Raw genomic sequence first — 20,531 nt, forward strand, 5'->3', positions numbered from 1 at the left:
GGCCGCCGGGGACGGCGGGGCTGGAGCGCGGGGACTTCTCCGTGCGTGGGGAATTCTCCGTGCGTGGCTCCCGCGCGGGAGCCGTGCGGCCCCGCCAGGGGTCTCGGCGGGCGGGCGTGGGCTTAGGGAGAACGGAGCGGAGGAAGGAAGCGGAGACGCTGCTACTGCGAGGGTATTGCCCTGGAGGTAATGCTCCCCCCGGCATAAGCCCACAGGAAATAACACGCGTGTCTGTAATGGCAAACAAGCGTAGTGCCGTGGGAAAACCAGAGCAGGGTCCTGGCGGGGGATTTTAGGGTCGGCTGTGACACAGCGTTGAGGGTGGGAAAGCAAAATATAATCGGTGTGCAAAGCAAGAGCAGGCAATGGGGAAAAGGGAAAGGGCCAGGGAAGGGGTGATGGACAGAGAAGGTTGGTTGTGGTCTGGTGAACTGGGGACAGCGAAGTGAGAGAGACTGCTGGGGAAGGACGGAGGTTACAGCGTTGGGGTGGCAGCAGGAGGTTATTGCTATAGGGAGAGCGAGGATGGGCTTAAAGCTGGTGTTGTGGGCTGCAGAGGTCAAGGAAAGGACAGTGTATCTATGGCGGACCAGATACACTGTCCACTTTCTTTCCAGTTGCTAAAAGCTTTTGGGGTTACAGATGTCTACAATACAGCACTAAGAGGATCTGTTTAATACCAAACTGAGTATAAGCCTGTAGGGTTGTCTAACACATTGGATTTTCTTGGTGGGTTTGTTTTACTTGCTATCTACTTCAGGCTGTTAAAGGTGCAATAGGCACAATTTGCCGTAGGAAAAATTCCAATTCATTGTTAAGATGATCAAACACTGGAACAGGGACCTGGAGAGGCTGGGGAGCTTCCGTATGTGGAGGTATTTGGTATTTGACAGGCTAAATCCCTGAGCTACTTGAGCTTCAACCACAGAGCAAACTAATAGTGGAGCTGCCAGCAGTAGAGAATCAAAGTGAAGTATATTTCTGATCCAAGGGGTCTTTACCTGGATGAAGAACTGGGAGCAGGTGAGAAGAAAGAAGCTTCCACTGCCTCAACACTATAACTTCAGTCTTGCAGTAAAACAAGTACTTTTATAGCCTTTTCTGACACTAGAGGGTCTTATCTGACAACTTCTCTAGAGCAGTGATTGTTCTTGTTGTATGCTGAAAAACTGAATGAAGTACTCTGCTTAGTCATAAGCATGCAAAAGTATGAGAGTTTGACTATCTGAATTATTTTCTCAGGTTCAGTTTAGAATAATATTAAAGGTGATATTTAAAGGAAACTGAAAATAGCACTGCACAGTCAAAAGCAGGTAGTAAAATCTGTGAAAGACAGGTATGAGAGGAAGGCAGAACAAGGTGATAGAGTTGAGGGAAAAAGAATTTTGTTGGTGCTGTGACTAATGTTTTACTTAGACTTCCTCTCCCTTCATGCCTTCAAACAAGTGAGGAAGGGAAGAGGAAGAAGAGAAAGCTGAGAATATACGTAGAAGCAAGAAGAATTTTAGTCCAGAGTTTTTTATCTGAGGTGGTGCCACTTGCATGCCATCATCTTAAATGCAGGGTGATGGGTAATTCCTAGGTCTAGATCTTCCTTACAGCATTGAGGGTAGTAAAATTACCAAGAGCTGGTAGCACAAGGCTGCACTGCAGAATCTCATTACTAATGACAAGCTTGTGTCCTTTCTCTATTTGGCCTTGAGCAGTGATGCCCTGCTGCTGAGAGAGCTGACCGGCAGCTGGCCGCCAGTTCACTGCCATCTAGCCTTCTCTTAGTTTTGGATTTGAGATCCTGCTTTTCTATGTAGTGCTTTTGCTCAAAGGTGATAAGATAATCTCAAAGACGTAGTTTAAATGTCAGTGAAGAGCAGGAAAGAGCTGTGCCACAGCTGTGATTTGGGGGTCCCGTCAAACTACCCCTGATTTTGTTTTTGAGGCTAAATGGAAATCACAGAGGTGGTCTGGGTAGAAGTAGAAACAGATGAATTCAGTGGAAATTTTGCTCTCCTCACCTCTTGTTTCTGAAGTGCTCTGGTATGGGAATAGCAAAGCACACAGGTAAATACCAACACTGAGTGTGGATGTGTGTATGTTACTGGTGCTCTCAGTTACTGTTTTGTTACTGAGGATTATTTAGATACAGCAGCCAGCTGTTCTCCCAATCAACAGCAGGACTTAGGTTGCGGGTGTTAGGGGCACATATAGTTACTTACTGCTACTTGCTCACCCTTCTGAAGCCTGCCGTGGCTGTTTTCTAGTTCTGCATGCAGCATCTGCTTCTTTAACCATGGGTGTACGGGAGTGGATGTTTGTCTCCAGGAGGGCTAGTTTTGAATCCTGGTAAGCTTTGAGGAAAAGATGCAGTGTGAGGGGGGAGGTTTTAAATGCCTTGTTAGTCTGCTGTACTCTGCCCTTGAGGGCATGGAGGTCCCCAAAGTGTTTGCATGCCCCAGGCCAGGCTTGCAGGACCATGCCTATTTTGACTTCTTGTCTTCAGTTACATGCCCTAATGCTGAGGAGACTGAACTATGGTTCCTGACTACTACTGTCCTCTAGGTCTGTGTTCTTTAGAAGTCATTAGGGTGGAAAAATGACTGTAGATAGAGCTTGTCTGAGAAACAGAAAGAGAAGTGAACCTGTAAACTAGTGACTCCTTGTAGAAGTGCAGGTGGTGAGTTGGACTGCATCTTGGTTAGCTGGACAGCCAAGGGGTTATTTTTACACCAACTGGGTAAAAATCCCTCCATTAGTAGGTTGGCTGGAGGTTCTAAGTTACTCCTTTTCTCCATTTTCTGCTCCCAAAAGCTTCACAGAACTGTTTTTGGTCCTTTTTTTGTTGTCTGCACTCTGAAAATCAAAATATGCTAGACCAGTGTCAGCAGCACATACTGCCAGAGGTATAGAAAGCAGTGGAGGAAAGGGTGGACAAGGTCTGACACTGGGCCATCTTGCTGTAGTTATTTTTCAAAGATACTTGGCTGGCTTCTAGGTAATGGGCTGCTTTCCCAGAAGTATGGCCAGGTTCTTAAAAACTTAGTATTTGTAAGCTATTTAAGTTCATTACTATATTATTATGGTGTAAACTTAAATTAGATTATTGTATTATATAATTGAATGAGAATTAAATTGCTATCCAAAGTGACTAAAACCTTTATGTACTCATATAATAATGTGAGGTTTTTCTTGGTTTTTTTGTACAGAAAACTCTATTTTTCTGGAAACTTTATAAAGTTACTCTGTGTGTTTGCTATAAAGCCAGATGGCCTAACATAGCAAATCTGATGATACAAATTAATAAGATACTTGTTACAATATCCCAAACATAACTATATTGGGGGTGGGGTTGGCACATGGCATTTTAGGCTTAAGCAGCCCAGGACAAGGGCATGTAGTGACAGGACAAGGGGGAATGGCTTCAGACCAAAAGGGACTAGTTTCAGTTTAGATGGTAGGAAGAAATTCTTTACTGTGAGGGTATTGAGGCACTGGAACAGGCCTAGAGAAGTTGTGGATGCCCCATCCCTGTCAGTGCTCAAGGCCAAGCTGGATGGAGCTTTGAGCAGCCTGGTCTAGTAGAAGATGTCCCTGCCCACAGCAGAGAGGTTGGAACTGGGTGGTCTTTAAAAATCTTTTTTAGCCCATTGTTCTGTGATCTCCAAGGGCCAAAGGAAAGGACTGTATTTCACAAAACAGAACAGTGACTTGGTCCTTGGCACTGTTGAAAAACTCTGATGTCTCTTCCAGGAAAGTTTAGGTTAGTGAAATAACTCTTAAATCCTTTCCCCTATTTCTGTAGCTGTGACCGCACTGCCATCACTTCCCCACCCCCCAGCCTAGGAGACAATCTGAGAGTTTGGACAAAAGTATTTGAGGAAAAGCATAGACAGATATGGCTGGGCATGGAAGGACAGATATTATGGCTGTACAAGCACACGGAGCTCTCCTTTGTGAGAAGAACTTGTGTTCTCAAAGTGAGATGGAAGTGATGGAGCTTTGCAAAACTTCTCCTGCACTCTGAAAGCTGTGGCTCTGTAGCTGAGGTGAAGTTCCGTGAAACTAGGCCTGATGTACAGAACATAAACAGTTGTCTGCCTTCTGACAGATTTTTAAAGGCATTGTATCATATCCTGTTTCTGCTAGCCTGTGTAAATAGGGCTTTAATTTGCCGCATTGATTGATTGCCAGTTACCTGAGAGGACACACCAGGAGCTGTTATCTCTGAAATCACAGGGCCTTCACTAGTTTTTAACTTGGAAATAGTCCTTTTCAAAACTGATTCATTTCCCTACAGCACTGCAGAAAGAAACAAAGCTGTTACCATCTTCTTTCATTAACAGCTTTTCCCTTTCTGTGATAAACCAGTGTATGTACTGCCACCAAGGCTGCCTGCTCAAGTTTCCTTGTGCAGTACATCAGTTCTGTTAGTTTGTGTCTTAACAAAAGTGAGTGTACACAATAGCAGGTATGTCTCAGTTTTGGAAAAAAAATTGTCAGCCAAGTAGATAAGAGACCTTTTATTTAAGCTGTACAGTGTTGTTTTCTTGTGAGCCCAAATTAAAACATCAGGCAGGAACTCATTTCATTAAATAAAACTTCCTAACCTAGCTACTGAAAAAAGACTGAGTTTATTGCTTGCGTCCAATGTTTCACATTAGAGGAGGGATAGGGTAAGCAGTATCTAGAGATCTCTCGCTTGTCAAATGGAAGGTAACCCCTTCAAATGTCATCGTTTCATATGCAGCAAATTTGAACTTGTCAAGGGTGAAAAAAGGTTTGGTGGTGGTGCCTGAATACTGTTCTTTGATGCCTCCTTTTGTTCTGTGTTGGAAACTGGTATTTATGAATTTCAACCACACTGGGCTATGATTGCTCCATTCCAGTGATCCCTTGTCTTGCTGTGAATGTGGGAGAGCTTAGGAAATGCGTGCTGATCTTCACAGGCAGAAGGACAACAAACTCCCAAAAAAAGTTGCAGCAGCATCATGATCTGTGGATTGTGAGCATAAACATGAAAAGCCCACTGCTTCCACTGCTGGAGGAATGTAGATGAGCCTGCTCTTACTGATAGGGATACAGACCCATGCAAAAGGAAACTCCCTGCACTTGATTGGGACTTCAGTAAGTCTTAAAGGCAGTGTTCCAGGGATATAGTGTGGCACATCTTTGTGAAGGAGAACCTGATTAGATTTCTACCAGTTGCCCTCCCCTTAATCTTTATGGTCTTCTCTTCCCAAAGAGACTAACAACTGCCACTGCCTCTGATGTACGTGAATGAATCGGTACAGGTTGCTGAAGTGGGGCCATGATAACATGAACAGCTCTTTCCCGAATGTTTACATGAAATCTTGTGAGCAACCCCTGCCCCAAGGTCAAATGTGGCTTCATAATAGTCTGGTAAATACTACAGTTATTGTATAGAAAAAACAAGGGCTTAATTTAATTGAATGAACAATCAAAAATATGGTAACTGTGTAGAGGATATTGTAGTTTAGACATGTGAAAAAGAATATTTCCTTCAGCTGGTCGTTTTACTGACTACGTTTTATTGCTGTTTCACCATAACTGATTGTTAATAGATTGCTGTGTTAGTGTAGTCTGGTATTGACTGCTATTTTTCTTGCAATTGATTGAATTTCATTGTTAGTTCACCTTCTCACCATCTTTTTCCTCAATTGTTTTATGCTGGCTTTTAGAATTACCCTGTTTTTGTCTTGTGCTCCTCTGGTCATTGAGCTCATCTGCATTCACCTGTTCTGTTCTTGCCTTGTCCCACTTGTGCACACGCCCTGCCACTCTCCCAGTGCCTTCTCTGATAATTTCAGGACAATTTTTGAAACTTGCATTCTGTTATTATTACATAGTTGTTTTAGCCATGTGCTCTCTGCTGCACTGTACAACAAGTTCAGGAAAGGGAGCCTGCTTTCTTGTTATGCCTTGGAAGCAGCTAAAGAGTTGGGACCTTTGCAGAAGAACCCTTTTGCATGTGTGAAACAATGAATCCTTTGAGCACAACTTAGAAGCTTGTGACTCTTGTGGTGTTCTGCCTTTTTCCACCACCTTCTGGATCTTTAGAGAACAAGTGAGCATGAATTAGCTTGTCATCTAAATTTTGTTGTAGTTGGGGCACATCTGCTCACATCTTACCATTGTTCAGGCTAATTTTTCCCTGTCCCTTCTGTAAAACTGTGCTGCTTCTCTCCTTCTCCCCCACCCCCCCAGCTGCCCCTTCTCCCCATGAAGCAGTTTCTTTCTTAGACTTAATCAGTTTCAGGCAAACAGGAAGGGGGATGTGGGGTGTGTATGTGGACACATCTGCATAGGACAATCTCTGAAGTCTTGTTTTTTTTTAGGCTTTCATTTCTGACTAGGATGCTTTGGTAACTCCTCTGACATCTGCAGTTGTGGTGCTGCTCAGTCTGGAAGCTGAATCACACTGAAAAGCCTGGTATCAGGTAAACCAAAACACTTGTGTGAGCAGCCTGAGGGAGAGCAGTGCTGTCCTATAAATCCTTCTCTAAATGGGAAGAATGGTGACCACTGGGGCTTTTGCACTGAGTGTGTCTCTTGTGCAGGGCAGAAGCATATGGAACTCTCCTTTTACACCACAGCATGCGTTTTTGACAGCATGAGTAGGCTGAGGCTTGCTGTTACGTATGGACAAGCCAAAAGCAAATGTGAAGTTCAGCTGCCAGAAGAGCCCTCCCAGCTGCTCTGGCTCTGCTTAGTGTGAGTATTTCTCCGGTGCTTCAAAAGGCGGTCCAGCTACCTGTGAGCACGATGTATGTACTGAAGCAAGCTGAGGAATAGATGCCAAGCTTTACCCTGATGTCTACCAAGCACTCAAGAGATGTACAAAAATGTTTCCAATTAAATGGGTGGATTGCAGCTCTTAAAACCAGGTTGTTTCATGATCTGTAGTATTAATCTTCCTTTTCCTCTGAATTTTGCAAACAGTAAACTTCTACATATTACAGCAAACAACTGTTGTATTCTTTCTTTTGCTGATATTCCTACTCCCATTCTGCTCCATAGGTATCAGCACTGCTCATGTTGTGACCAACATCTCCTCTGTATTCATCCTTATGTATTTCATTGTGAAAGCTGGTTTTTTTTTTTGCCTAAAGCATATTCCAGTTGTTCAATTGCATCTCAACTTTTTTACAACTAAGTTTCAGAGAGTTTATTTCTTGTGTAACCAGACAGAGTCAAATTTTGCATATGCTCATCTCGTTTAGCAATTCAGTCTTTCTTGACATCTGAAAGAAGCCCCTTTAAAATGAGTGTAATTGGACTTAGAATATAGGGTGTGACTGGGGGACATAAAGTACAGATGACAAGTAGGTGACTTCTCAACTGCAGCAACGAGACCACAGTTCTATAAGAACCTTATAGAGCAAATAAATCAGAGATTACTTCATTACCTCTGATGGGTGGCAAAACCTGTTACCACCTTCAAAACAACATAAACAAACAAAAGTGAACTTGAAAATCACTCTAACACAGAACTGAACTTCTAAGGCATTCTAGAACATCTCTTTTTTATTTGAAATTTGCTGCAACTGTATAAGGCATTAGGAGGATAGTAGGTGAGGGGGCATGGTATGTCCCTGCAGTTGCAAAGATCTTATCACCAAGTCTTAATGTTTTTCAAGATGGCATAGTCAGCTTTTAATGGAGAGCAGAAAGGATAACGGGTTTGTCCTCAGTTGATGGGGTGACTGGTTTTTAACTCACTTGTTACATTTGAGGTCATGTATGCACAAAGCATACAGGAAAACATATGATGTTCATGTTACGAGGAGCCTTGGTGGATGTGGCTCAATATTTTGTTGTGTGCTGCAGTTCATCTCTAAAGCCCCAATGCTGGGGAAGGTTTGGAGACATTAGAATTACTTTCTCTTGACTTCTGTGTAGTATCCTCCTGTGATATTTGTCTCTCTCCTGGCTTTTCATTGAGCAGATGATAAATCCTAGGCACAGTGTGCCGTGTGTATTGTCAGCAACCCAGCAGGTGTTTTTGCTCTCTCCTGTAAAGCAGACTGTCTCTGAACAATTGCAGGTAAAGCAATGGCAGAAGACTTAGACCTTTGGGTGTTTGCTGCTTCTGCAGGAGCCTGGTCGAAATTCTGGAGCAGGGGCTTAATGTAACTGCCAAGCTCGGGTGTGAAAAAGTAGTTCTTGTTACCTTTCAAATATTCTGGGAGAAACTGATGTACCTGGTATCTGCAGTCCTCTTCATTTCCTGACATGCACAGGCTCCTGGCAATGCAGTAGCCTCTTCATAGATCTTCTTCAGGATGGAAATTGATTAACTTTGTTTCTCCTCTGACATGTCTAGAGCGTTGTACAGAAGCTACTGAAGAGTTGCTATAAGTCGCTTTGATATGTAGAAAGGTTGGGTGTACAGAAGCATTGAGAAGTATCAGGTGTCTTACTTTGTCTAATTGGAGGGGGAAAACCAGGAAACTCAAAAGGCTTGCTTTATAGGTTACAGAATGTTCTGTTCAATAACTTTATGAAATTATTAATTTACTCATCCCAATGTCATCTTTGTATTGTTCAGGCTCAGAGTAGCTCCTTGAGAGCTGGAATAGGGTGGCAAAGTACCTGTCATGTTTGCGAAGTCCAGAAACATGTTGCCCTTATGGCTGGCTGTGACTTCTCTACAGACTGATCATTGTGCTGAAGAGGTCTGTATGTAGAAATCCACATTTTGTGCCTTTTGGAGAGAGTGGGAACATAAGCATCAGTGCTTGAATTTTTCACTCTGCTTCAGTATGTGAAATTGAATGGCAAGCATGAAGTATGAGGGGAGCACCAATATCTAGGAGGGTTTCAGCCTGTCTCCTATGCCCCAAAATCATCAGAGGGGCTCCTGCTGTTGTGGAAGGAGCCAGACCCTGTAAAGCACTTATGCTTCTTCCTAAGTCCCCTCTAAAAGGATATTGGTAGAGCTGTGGATGGGTTACAAATAAGTACAGCTATGTATCCCTAGATCTGTGATAATCACTTAGGTCAGTCTCCATCTTCCTCCTTCAGTCCTATTCCTCCCCAAAAAATTGTTCTACTGTACAAAGCGTGTTATGCAGAATGAATTAAGCTTTTAGGTTTTATCCCTTGGGATGGGAAAATTAAAGGTGTAGTATTTAGTCTAAATTATTTGAAATAGCAGTTGGTCTTCTCTTTTGTCAGATGCTGTGATGCTCTCTAATATACTGCCCTTTTCATTACTGTTTCTTAATGAAGACAAATTCATCAAATACCATTTGAAATGCATCACTCTTAAGAATAACAAAAAGATCCCATTCCTTTTAAACTCAGTGGCACTGCAGGCAGAGTACACTCTGGAGAAAAAAAAAAAAAGAGAAGACAGGATGCTATTATGTGCTGTTTACAGTGACACTTATAAATTGCCCAACAAATAAATTAGGATGTGTTTGCAGTGGACTTCCTTCAAAAAGTAATATGTATGACCTCTCTAAATGAAATACAGAGCATCACAGATGGCATGGATGGCTTTCAGATGTAAAGGTAGTCAGAAACATCCTGTTCAAACAGTATTTCAGAAAGTGAAGTTCCAACACATTTATTGTTGTGATAGATGTGCTTTGAGCCTAGATGTTGGCAATCCTGTTTATTAGTTGAATTGATTAAAAGTTGACACAGGAAACTTGAAAAACCTGCATTGAGTTGCACTCAGCTTTGTTCCCTGTAGACTTGCAAGGGGCAGCAATTTTATCTTTTAATTAACTATAGTTAGTTAGAGGAGAAGCTTGTGCTAGAAGAAAACTGTAGAATAATAATTCTATAACTATTCAGTATGCTCTGTATTTGTTCATTGCTCTTTGGGAATTAAGACACCTGGTGGTAATGAATGAGGCTATTAAAGCTTTGTAAAATAAAACTGATTTTATTACTAATAAGATGTAATGATAAAGGAATGTTAGCTCAATAGTTTGAACTCTTAACTTAATGGCCTTGCAACAGTGAGATGGTTTAAAATTGCAGGAAACAAAGCTGGAGTTGGAAACTGCATTTCTTGATTTCTTACTTGTTTTGATACCTAAATGACATTGGAACTACAGAATGGCTGAGGCTGGAAGGAAGTTCAATCTTCTTGCTCAAGCACAGCTACTTAGTTATTTATTTGTGTAAGGTAACGTCAATGCCAATGGGTCATTGAGCTGTCAGAGCTCTCTATTTCCTGATCTGTTTTCCTACTTGGTGCTTTTGCTAAATTATTGGTGGGTCATCCTACAATGGTTGAGTGAAGCTTTTGTCTTGTTCCTTGCTCCTGCCTTCTTTTGCACTCTGCCACCATTCATCCGTCATAATTCGCTATAAACTGAATTTACTGTGGCATTTCACCAATCCAGGCTTTTTTTTTTTTTTTGAGGTGAAAGCTCTAATAAGTTTCTGTCCAGTAGACTTAAAATCACTTTGGATTGGACTCAAATAGACCTTTACAAGATCACATCAACAATTAAACATTGATTAAGAAGATAGGCAAATGAGTACATGGATTAATCTCTTCCCCTACATATTAATTCTAGAGGAAGCTCTTATATTAGTAGACTGTTAATTTTCTGTAAGAGAAGCCTTGTGTTAGTGCAGCTTTGACTTCTTCTTGGTTTTTGCAAAAGGGTGTCACAGACTTTCCAAATGTGAACAGCAGTCCATATTTGGACCTTTACTGTGATCTTCCAGGATGCTCTTCCTCTTCCTAGAAGGATGATAAGAGAGGGGTTTTGGAGTGGTTTTTTTTTGTTTTGTCTTGAGGTGTGTGTGTGGTGTACTGTAGGTAAACTGTTTGAAAACTCAGAATAAAATTTTTTTAACAGAAAATTGATTCCTGTGTCAGGATGAGTGGGAAGCATGTGCTTCCAGCTGCAGAAAGTAGTTGGGGTCCCCTTTGGGGATAGAACTCAAACTTCTTTACATGAGGAGAGGAGAATGTGGGGAGCAAGCTGTCCATCTTGTTGCTGTAGTAGTCATGGTTAGTCTGAGCAATCAAGGGACAGGTGCCATCCAAGACAGTGGTTATTGGTGACAAGGAATCTGCCTAACTGTAACTTGGGGCTCACTCATAAGTTTTCTTTTTGGCTGATACAGTGTTTGTGCTTTCAAATAGAGGCTTTCTTCCAGAACTAGAGAATGGAATAGTCAGGTGGGACAAGAAGCAGAGGCGCTCTCAAGATTTGTGTTAAATGTCTCTGTAGTCCCTCATCAAATCTTGTGGAACATCTTGTAGCTGATCATGAGAAATGTCTAGATTTGGGTCTTGGGAAAGTGTTTTCTTTTTTTCTTTAACTGTCTTGCATGGAAAGATTTACAGTTTCAGACTCTTATTATCTTGTTCTCTTCATTTTAGGGAGATTGAGTCAGGTGAGTAACATTCTTGTGGTTTTACATATTAATTATTGAGTAGGGAAATGGATTACAGCGTTGCCTTACATTTTGCATAGGAAGTAGGAGCTGTTGTCACTCCTATTAGAAATGTGTGTGTGTGGAGATAATCCATTTGGTAAGATGACCCCTTTCAAATACCTGTTATGGGGTAGGAGTAGTAGTACTTTGCTTTCTCTGTCAGCACTTAATTTACCAAGTCTGTGTGTTTGAATACTAATACGATGGGTGCCTTGGAAGGATCTGTAATAGTACAGAAAGCAGTAGAGGACAAATTGCTTTTTATATTGAGTCGAGTTTGAAGGACTGTGTTTGTCTGAAAATGTTCTCAGTTCCTGTATGATTGATTACTGGTGGAGAAGGGGTTACAGCTGCACAGAAGAGATCTTCATCAATGAGACTATTTGTAGTATTAAACGCTATACTCTTCAGAGCCAGACACTTTATAACAAACCAAGCTGTCAGTTGGTGCTACACATGCTACTGAGGGAGCTTGAAGGCTGTAATATTGGGAGAACAAAGCTAATGTAAACATCATTTATAGTTCATGAGGTTAACTTTCTACTTGCTCAAGCTTTCAATGATTAGTTTCTTTCATGTCTGTGTTTTGTACTGCCTGTTGTGTGTGTAGTTCTGAGGTTCAGCAGCTTGGTTCACAACTTGGCTTTAAGCTTTGCTGTGCTGTCTTTCCTCCGTTGTCTTTGAAAATGCTCTATAGTTTTTCTTTGACAGAAGGACTTACAGTTCTCTTTAATCATGACTTTGCCATTATGGCTGAGCTGCTTAGCATAATGCTTAACTAAAGCCTTAAAGAAAATTCACCTTTTTGAGTCATTTATTAATATGCCTCTACTGTATGGGAAAGGAGAGAGAGCTTTGTACTGACAGATCAAGGAGAAACTAAGTTTCCAGTTAGTGTGCTGACAAGAACTTGGATAAAATTTTGAATTCCAAATATTTTCTCTTATCCCCAAACTACATCTGATATGGTGATCTTTATGTTGATGGTACTTTATGGCCTCTGGAGTTTTTTTTGTTTGTTTTAATTTATAGCTCTTCTTATTCTTCCCTCTTTCTTCTTTTTGGTCATGCTGGAAATATTTGGAGCAAAACCAAATTGTGGAAAAAACAGATTTATTATATTGTCCAAAGTATCTGTATCCTGCTCGATGGACAGCTGGGATCAGCACAGAAGAATAGTGTTACGTGAAAGACAGCATGGGCAGCAGACTATGTCACTGGGAAATGAGAAGATAATTTCACAGCAAATTTTGTAGCAAGCTTGGAACACTGTCAAGTATGGGATGACAGGCAGCCGACATGGAAATATTCAACTTTCACTCCCATTGAGATCTAAATGCTTCGTGCTTATTTTGCAATGCTTATCTTTTATTTAGTTTTATGATCCAAATTGGAAGATAAACTATTTGAACAATTGGGAATGGAGAGTGTCAGCCTACTTTGGTCTTGACTAAATCATTTTCTCTTTAGCTGCCTTTTCCCTCTCATTTGTCTTTTCCTCCACCCTGGCGCCTTCTTAAGTTTTTGACCATTTCTGGTCCAAGGAATCTGACAAGAGAAATGTTCTGTGGGTTAGTGTCCTTTCCATTAAAAGTTCTGGTAGAAACAAAGCAGACAAGCTGGCCTGTCTGCTGTGTGTTTGTCTGCTTGCCCAAGCTGCTCATCTAGTGGGCCCCTCTAGGGAGCGTGTCCCAGCTCTGGCCAATGTTGTCTTCCTGTCCTCCATGTAGTGAGTTACTGCCTTTTTTGGCTGTGTTGTTTCCTCCCTTGAATTCCATGAAATGGATACTTCTGAACAACTTCAGTTAAGATGGAGATTTTTGGGAAGTTCCTGCTACCCCTCCCACTTTTTTTTATAGTGATTAACCTGCAGAGATTCTGGGATCCCCTGGAGCCTCACTATATTGTAGTGATGAACATTTGTTTCTTTTGTTTCTAAAAAGGCAATAAAAATGTCCTTTTGTCTATTTCCCCCTTTTTTTTTTAACACTCTAGATATCTGAATGATCTATTGTTTTGGAGACCGGAATTGTAAAGGATTTAACGTCACTGTTGCTCATGTCAATAATTGGAGACTGTTGTATAAAGGATGTTGCAGGAGGTTTTCATGCACAAGGACTTACTGCATCTGAATAAATTCTGGTTGCCAAAAAGGAGGAGGATGCATCTTAGTGACCTGAACAGAAGCTGTTCCTGCAGGTTGTTAAAACACAAGGGTTTCTATGTTTCTGCCATTTCCAGCCTGATTTTGGAGCTGACCTTTCCTTTCTTTTCTACTTTTAACTCTACCTGGGTAATAAGTGTTTTTACTTATATAGTGATGTTTGAGCAGAAGTTTCTCATACAGAGGCTTATTTACCTATTTTAAATCTAAGTGTTTCAGTGAACTTTCTGCTGTCATAATCTACAATGCTAAAGCAAAAAAGATGCCTGCGGTGAAAAGGGGACTGTTGTCTGCAGTACAGCAGCGTGCTACTTTGGTAGCTGCAAGGAACAGATTTTTTTTTTGGGCAAGGTGTTCAGGCATGAAAGCTTTTACCATTCTCTAAAAGCAGATGTGATCTACAGCCCTGATACTGCAGCACTTCCATCTACAGACTTTGACTTGTTTGCCCAATTAATTCCTTCAAACTGGAAAAGTAGAAAAAAGAATATAAGGTACCATCTGCAGCTGCAAAGCTGAAAGAGTAAAAATTGCATGAAAGGAAAACATTATCATATAAAAAGCACAAGTATTTTTAACTTTGAGGAGATAGTGATGGTGATAGTGTCCCCAGTACCTCCAGCTCTGCAGATGTCTTCTCAAAACTTAAACAATTCTGATAAGAAATGGAAGCAGTGGCTAAAATAATAGGATATATTGTATATGTATAAGGAAAAGGTAAAGAAGCTGATGGCAACAAGTACAAACCAACAGTTTCAAAAATGCTAATGAAGACAAAACTGTCTAACAAGTCTGCATAACCCGAGGCTAAAGGACAATTGGCTCCTTTATCAGAAACCAGCTGACTGGCAGTGGGGTGAAGGAGCCTGGACTCTCCTTTGTAGGGCTCCACATCAGTGTGGTATGTAATGGTAGCAGTCTATGAAAAATTCAATTTATTTGCTTACACTAGTAACTCTTAACTGTTGGATCTGATGTGCATCCACCTGTTTTGTGAAAAGACTGAAAGGTTATCTAACCTCATAAATATTAACCAACCTGTTATCTTCAGAAAATTGAGTCAGATACAATTTTTATTACTTCAGGTCCATCTTATTAATTAAAACTATTGTGACATAATTCATGTTTTGCAAGGTAGTTACTTTTAAGCAAAGTCATTTGTATGGTTAATTTAACTCAGACCAGAAATAAGGGAAGAATTCAATACTGCGGGTGATAAACCACAGTAGCAGCTAGCCTAAGAGTGTAGTGAATTCTTGGTTGCTTGGAGTCTTCAAGTCAAGATTAGATCTGTTTCTGAAGGGTATTTTCTGGTCAAGCTGGCATGTGTGAGATGGATGCAGCAGTTGGTGGGAGGCTCTAGAAGGTGGTATGTGGGAAATTGATGAGTTTACCACATGAGTCCTTTGGCCTCAAAGTCACTGTGGTTGCAAAAGGTGAAAAATTACGAGCTTTATGGTAGGGAATGTAGATGAGGAAAATTTAGGGGCTATTTCTCCAATTGTTGAAGTCTTCAAGTCTTTTGAATAACACATTTGACTCCTAGCTTAACATTTTGGTACTGGTAATTCATTTTATGTGCTATGTAGGATTTTACTTACTACTCCCTTCTAAGATGGTGGATAATTGAGATTGTTCTTGTGTCTCACTGGGAGCTGTGCTGCGTTGTTTCTGCTTCACAGCAACACTTGGCCCATCAAATATTTTTCCTGTTTAATTTTGCCTCTGAGAGTAAGGCTGTTTGGCTTGCAGTGCTGATGGTACAAGTGCATCATAAGGCAAAGGAGACAAGGGGAGTGAGGCATGGGGGAGAAAATCACCTTTCTCTGGGCACTGCTTTCAACAGTGGTGCTGGTTTATGTTGTTTTAAATGCTGATAGTTATGCTATAAGATGACCCAGTACTTCAAAAGTACATTTTAAGGGTGAACTGAGATGAAAACATTAAGTCATGCAGAGCAGGTTCACTCAGAGGGAAAACTTACCCTCTGAAAAAAACATGTCAAGCCAAGCCTCTGCTATTTGAATTTCTAAGTTTTCTCTCTAGCATCTTCTCTGTGAATGTATTCTGTTCCTACAAGTGCTGTTTGATTTAAGGTTACTGTCAGATGGGGAAACATGTAGCTGTGAAACTACTAACACGGAATGAGTTTAATTCCTTTAAGCGACCTATCCATTTCCAGCTTTATTACTGCATGGTCACTGCTTCCCTCAGTGCTGTTAAAATTGGAGCTGGGTGGAGAAGAAGCTTTGTGTACAACTTCACCTTCCTCAAAGTGAATAATTTGGAGACTTGACTGGAGGGGTGGCTCTCTCTTCTGTGTTTCCATTTGCCCAGCTTACTTGAAGCTCTCTGCATGTTTTTCTTTGCTTGCCTTACCAAGCTGCTTCTCCCTTGGGATTTATCCTGTCTCTTGCTTTCTGAAAACCAGTGTGCTTACTGCTTTAACAGCAATCTTCCTCTGCTGTTCACTTTCCCCTTTATTTTGAAGGTGTCCCCAAGGAAAAGTGGCAAGAAATGGAAGTCCCATCAGCTTTAACATCCACACAATTGCAGGTCACTTCTGTAGCTTAAACCACAGTCCTCTTTAGCTGCATGTACCTTGGGGAGAGTAAGAGAAGGAAAGAAGGAATGAGGAGGAGGCAGGCTGATACCTGTGGAGAGTTATGACTGTCTTTCAAGCTGGCTGCTGCCCACAGCAGAGCTGCTGGACTGAAGGCTGTGCTGTCTGACTGAAGTAAAGAAGTAAGATCCAGCCCCAGGGCTGGTGAGGATCATGCATGAAGAGAATACACTGACTTCCCATGTATCGAGAAAATGATCTAATGAGATCCCAATTGATGAAAATCAAAGTGTGCTAGAAGTGGCCTGTGGGAGAAGAAGATGGGGTAGGGCTAAACTTTTGAAAAAATAGAAGTTAGGTCTGGCCTCCAAGTTCCTCTCTTCTGCTCTGTTTGGGGACAGAATCATTGCAGCTTGTGGGATTTTCTTGCAGAACTAATGCGTGGATCCTTTGCTACTGATTCAGCTGTAGCCAGAGATTCTGGCACTGACTGCACAAGAGGGACTGCATATTAGTGTTTGAGTATTTGGTATGCATGGTTAATGCAGCAGATTGGAGGAATAACCTGAGCTGATTCCTGTAGCAATAGGGTGGTTCATAAGTTAATTTGCAGTCCTAGGGTAAGGAAAGTCTGTGATTCAACTTGACCTGTCTGTACTTCTGTAGTCAGCTCCCTGGCTCAGAGGGATTGCAGGAAAGAGAAGTAAATCTTTTCTGGATGAATTTGTCAAGTACTTTTACTTTTTTAGGATTTGGAAGGCAAACAGATGACGTCTGGAGAATGAGCTTCGCTGGCGGAACGTTTCCTGTATGCTCTTCTCTCAAATGTGTCGTAACTGTGGATGAAAGCACTGGCCCTTTGTAAAGGTGCTACATATAACTGCCTTGGCAGGGACAAGCCATACAGCAGACAATTTGGACAGTGAACCTTGAGCCACTGTGGCAATGAGCTGCTGAGGGAGTTAATTTGCATTTGTTAAAACCAAAATAAACTGCTGCCCCCAACTGGGACTGGTAAAAGCAATGCAGATTGGATTGCATTCTACTCTGGCCAACTCTAAACGATAGTAGATGCAGAACCCATGAAATTGTAAACTGAAGTTTTTGGGTTTGTGTGTGCTGCTGTTTTTTAAATAGCTTTGTGGTGATTGTTTTTCTATTGAGTAATTTTAACTGGAGAACTCTGTTTACAAATAAAAAAGTGTAGATGGGAATGCTTTCAATGAGAAGAGGGGTTGTGAAGATTAGTGTGTCTGATTTATTTGGTTGGGTTTTTTTTAGTGTGTCTGATTTATTTGGTTGTTTTTTTTTTCTTGTTGTTGAGCTGATTGCAGTGATGAGATGACGAATTGGTGGCCAGGCTTACAGTGTTACAGGATTTGTGATCTTGGAAAAACTAGCCACACTTTGCACCACAACTCTTTGAGAAGAGCGACTGTTAAATAGTCATTTGAAAAGCTGGGGGAGCTTAACTCTGTTGGGATGTTTTGGTATGGAAAGTGGAAAGATTTAGAGTTTTTCCTTCCTAGTGAAAATACAGATTATTTACAATGAAGTTATGTTCAAATGTTCTTCTGGGGTAACTTTTTTTAACTTGGTAACTCAAATGTTGCACTGCCCTGGCTCTGTGGAACTGCCAGCTCAGTCTGTCCCTCTGCTCAGCCAGCACTGGGACTGTCCAGTTGCTGGCTGGTACAGAGAAACCAATCAGTTATAAGCATAAGATAAAGATCCTTTTAAATGCACTTGGTTCAGAATGTCCTAAAGAACCAGCTTAACTAATTGCATTGTAAACCTTTGCAAGAGGAGCCAGAAGTCCAGCTTTGACAGATGTTCTTTACTTTTTTTTTTGCTTGAGCAGCTTAGAGATGAGTCAGTTGCCCAAATGTAGGCATCTAGAACTGCTCGAAATTTTTACAGTATTCAAGACCCTGTGTTGGGACTAATTGATATGATGTAGGATATAGGGGAATCATGTACCTCTGTGTGGGTGTGGCAGGAGACAACATGAGGGACACATTTGTGTTGAAGGGAAGTATAGGTACCTATGATCAGGCATCTGAATTCCATCTTAAACCTCCTCAGCTTTTTCCAGTTGTGTATATATCCCTCATTTTTCCCCTATTCCAATTGATAGTACATGATTGTGATGTCCTTTGGGGATCTGTATTGGGACCAGCAATTTAAATATCTTTATTGGTGGATGTAGTGGGATTGAGTGCACCCTTGGCAAGTTTGCAGGTGATACTAAGCTGAGTGGTACAGTTGATGCACTGGAGGGAAGGGGTGCCATCCAGAGGGACCTTGACAGGCTTAAGATGTTGAACAAGGCCAAGTGTGAGGTCCTGCAGCTGATCAAGAAAATCATCAGTATCTATATGGGCTTGGTAAAAATGGATTAAGAGCAGCCTTGCAGATAAAGACTTGAGGGTGCTGGTGGATGAGAGGCTGGATATGAGCTGGCAGTGTGCACTCAGAGCCCAGAAACCCAATTGTATCCTGAGCTGCATCCAAAGCTGCGTGGCCAGCAGGGCGAGGGAGGGAGTTTTCTCCCTGCTGTTCTTGTGAGATCCCACCTGGAGTGCTGCATCTAGCTCTGGGGTCCCCAGTAAGTAAAGAAATAGAACTGTTTGACTGGGTCTGGAAGAGGGCTGTGGAAGTGATCTGGGGCTTCTACAAAGAAAGGCTGAGAGCACTCAGATAGTTCAGCCCAGAGGAAGGAAGGCTCTGAGGAGACCTTATGTTGGCCTTTCAGTACTTAAATGGGGCTTATAAGGAAGTGGAGAGAGACTTTTTACCAGGGCTTGTAGGGTCATAGGACAAGGTTTGAAACTAAAGCAGGGTAGAATGATTTTAGATAGAAAGAAGAAATTGCTTTGTAGGAGAGTTAGTGTGGTGAACTGCTGGAACAGGTTGCTCAAAGAAGTTGTGTGTGTCCTACCCCTGGAAGTGTTCAAGGCCAAGTTAGATTGAGCTCTGAGCAACCTGATCTGTGTGAAAGATGTCCCTGACCACAGCAGGGATATTAGAACAAGATGATCTTTAAATGTCTTTCAACACAAATCTTTCTGTGATTCTGTGTTACTAATGAATGAAATGCTGAGTTGCTCTTCCAGTAGCCTAGGCTGAATCTTGTTTCTAAATATGTGAGTGTATATATGAAGTTCTGCTCTTATTTTCAGCTTTATAGCTTCTGCTCCTGCTGTAGTGTTCTTCATCTCTGCCTTTGTTCATTCCTTGATGTTTCCAGAGCTATATCTTGTGTATCTTTCTAAAAATACATGCTAAACTATTATATTTTGCTTGCTCTGTTGTCCAACTGCATCACTAGAAGTCCTCTGCTAAAGAGCACTTCAGAAAGCATATGTCTAGATTTGCAATGCACAGTAAAATCTCCTGGTATGATAATATCATTCTCATGAGTGCTGTACACTGTCTTCCACTAAAATTGTTGGATTGCTTTCTTCTCTCCAAGAGTTTGTGAGTTATAGTTGCCTTTGAATTTTGCAGTTTTCTTCTGTCCCTCTGCATAGTTGCTCAGTAATTTTCTTCTGGCATTTTTGAGTGGCTTGTGTAATACATCCTCGACAGGAACACTTACCAGAACAGATGAAAGACATTGTAATGAAAATAGCATTTTCTGGTAACAGCTGCTGCCAATCTAAATGTGTACCTGCCTCAACAGTGTGCATATGGATTCATGGGTCCTACAGTCACCAAAGACAAAAATCTTTCCAGCCCAGGGAAGTTCTTTATCGGACAAAAAAACTCTGCAGATAATTGTTCTTGTCCCAGATCTGTCCATCCCTGGAGACACAAACATTAGAAACTTGAACCAAACAAACACAGGTTTGCACCACATTTTCAGACTATTTTATTTGACGTACAGGAGTTTGATTTTATTTCTTTATTTCTCTAGAAGGTGATGCTAATTGTTGTAGCATGCTGAAATATTAGGCTTTACTTTATTCCCTTTATTTTGAAACTGTATACTATGCTAGTTGATTTAGGTCTTTAAAAGTTTGCTTTGACATCTAGGTCTCTGAATGCCAAATACTTTCTCTTGATCCAGAAAATTACAGGGCCAAGAGATATTTTTCCCATTGAGATGCACCTTGTCAAAACAAAATTTTCAGGGCTGGGAAAACTGGTTCTTTTCAAAGCATAAATGAAAGATCCCAGGACAGACCTGGAGTGTTTGGTCCTGGAATGGAAACCCTTGTGGTTAGGGCTGAACTCTCCTGCCTGCTCAGATAGTTCAGGTATTTGGCAAGATTGGTGGAACAATCAGTCAGCTGAACTGGGAGCTCCCTGTGCAGAAGTACCAAGAAATAGGAGTATGCCTCAAATCAGTTTTGGTTTTGTTCTTTAAAATGG

At 41.4% G+C, this 20,531-nt stretch overlaps 1 protein-coding gene across 1 annotated transcript in view; it reads left to right on the forward strand.

Annotated features, from left to right (window-relative positions):
* Nucleotides 1-20,531, forward strand: part of GLP1R (glucagon like peptide 1 receptor) — an 83,372-nt gene that overhangs the window by 364 nt on the left and 62,477 nt on the right. The window lies entirely within an intron of this gene.

Source organism: Motacilla alba, chromosome 3, assembly GCF_015832195.1.
Source record: "Motacilla alba alba isolate MOTALB_02 chromosome 3, Motacilla_alba_V1.0_pri, whole genome shotgun sequence".
NCBI lineage: Eukaryota > Metazoa > Chordata > Aves > Passeriformes > Motacillidae > Motacilla > Motacilla alba.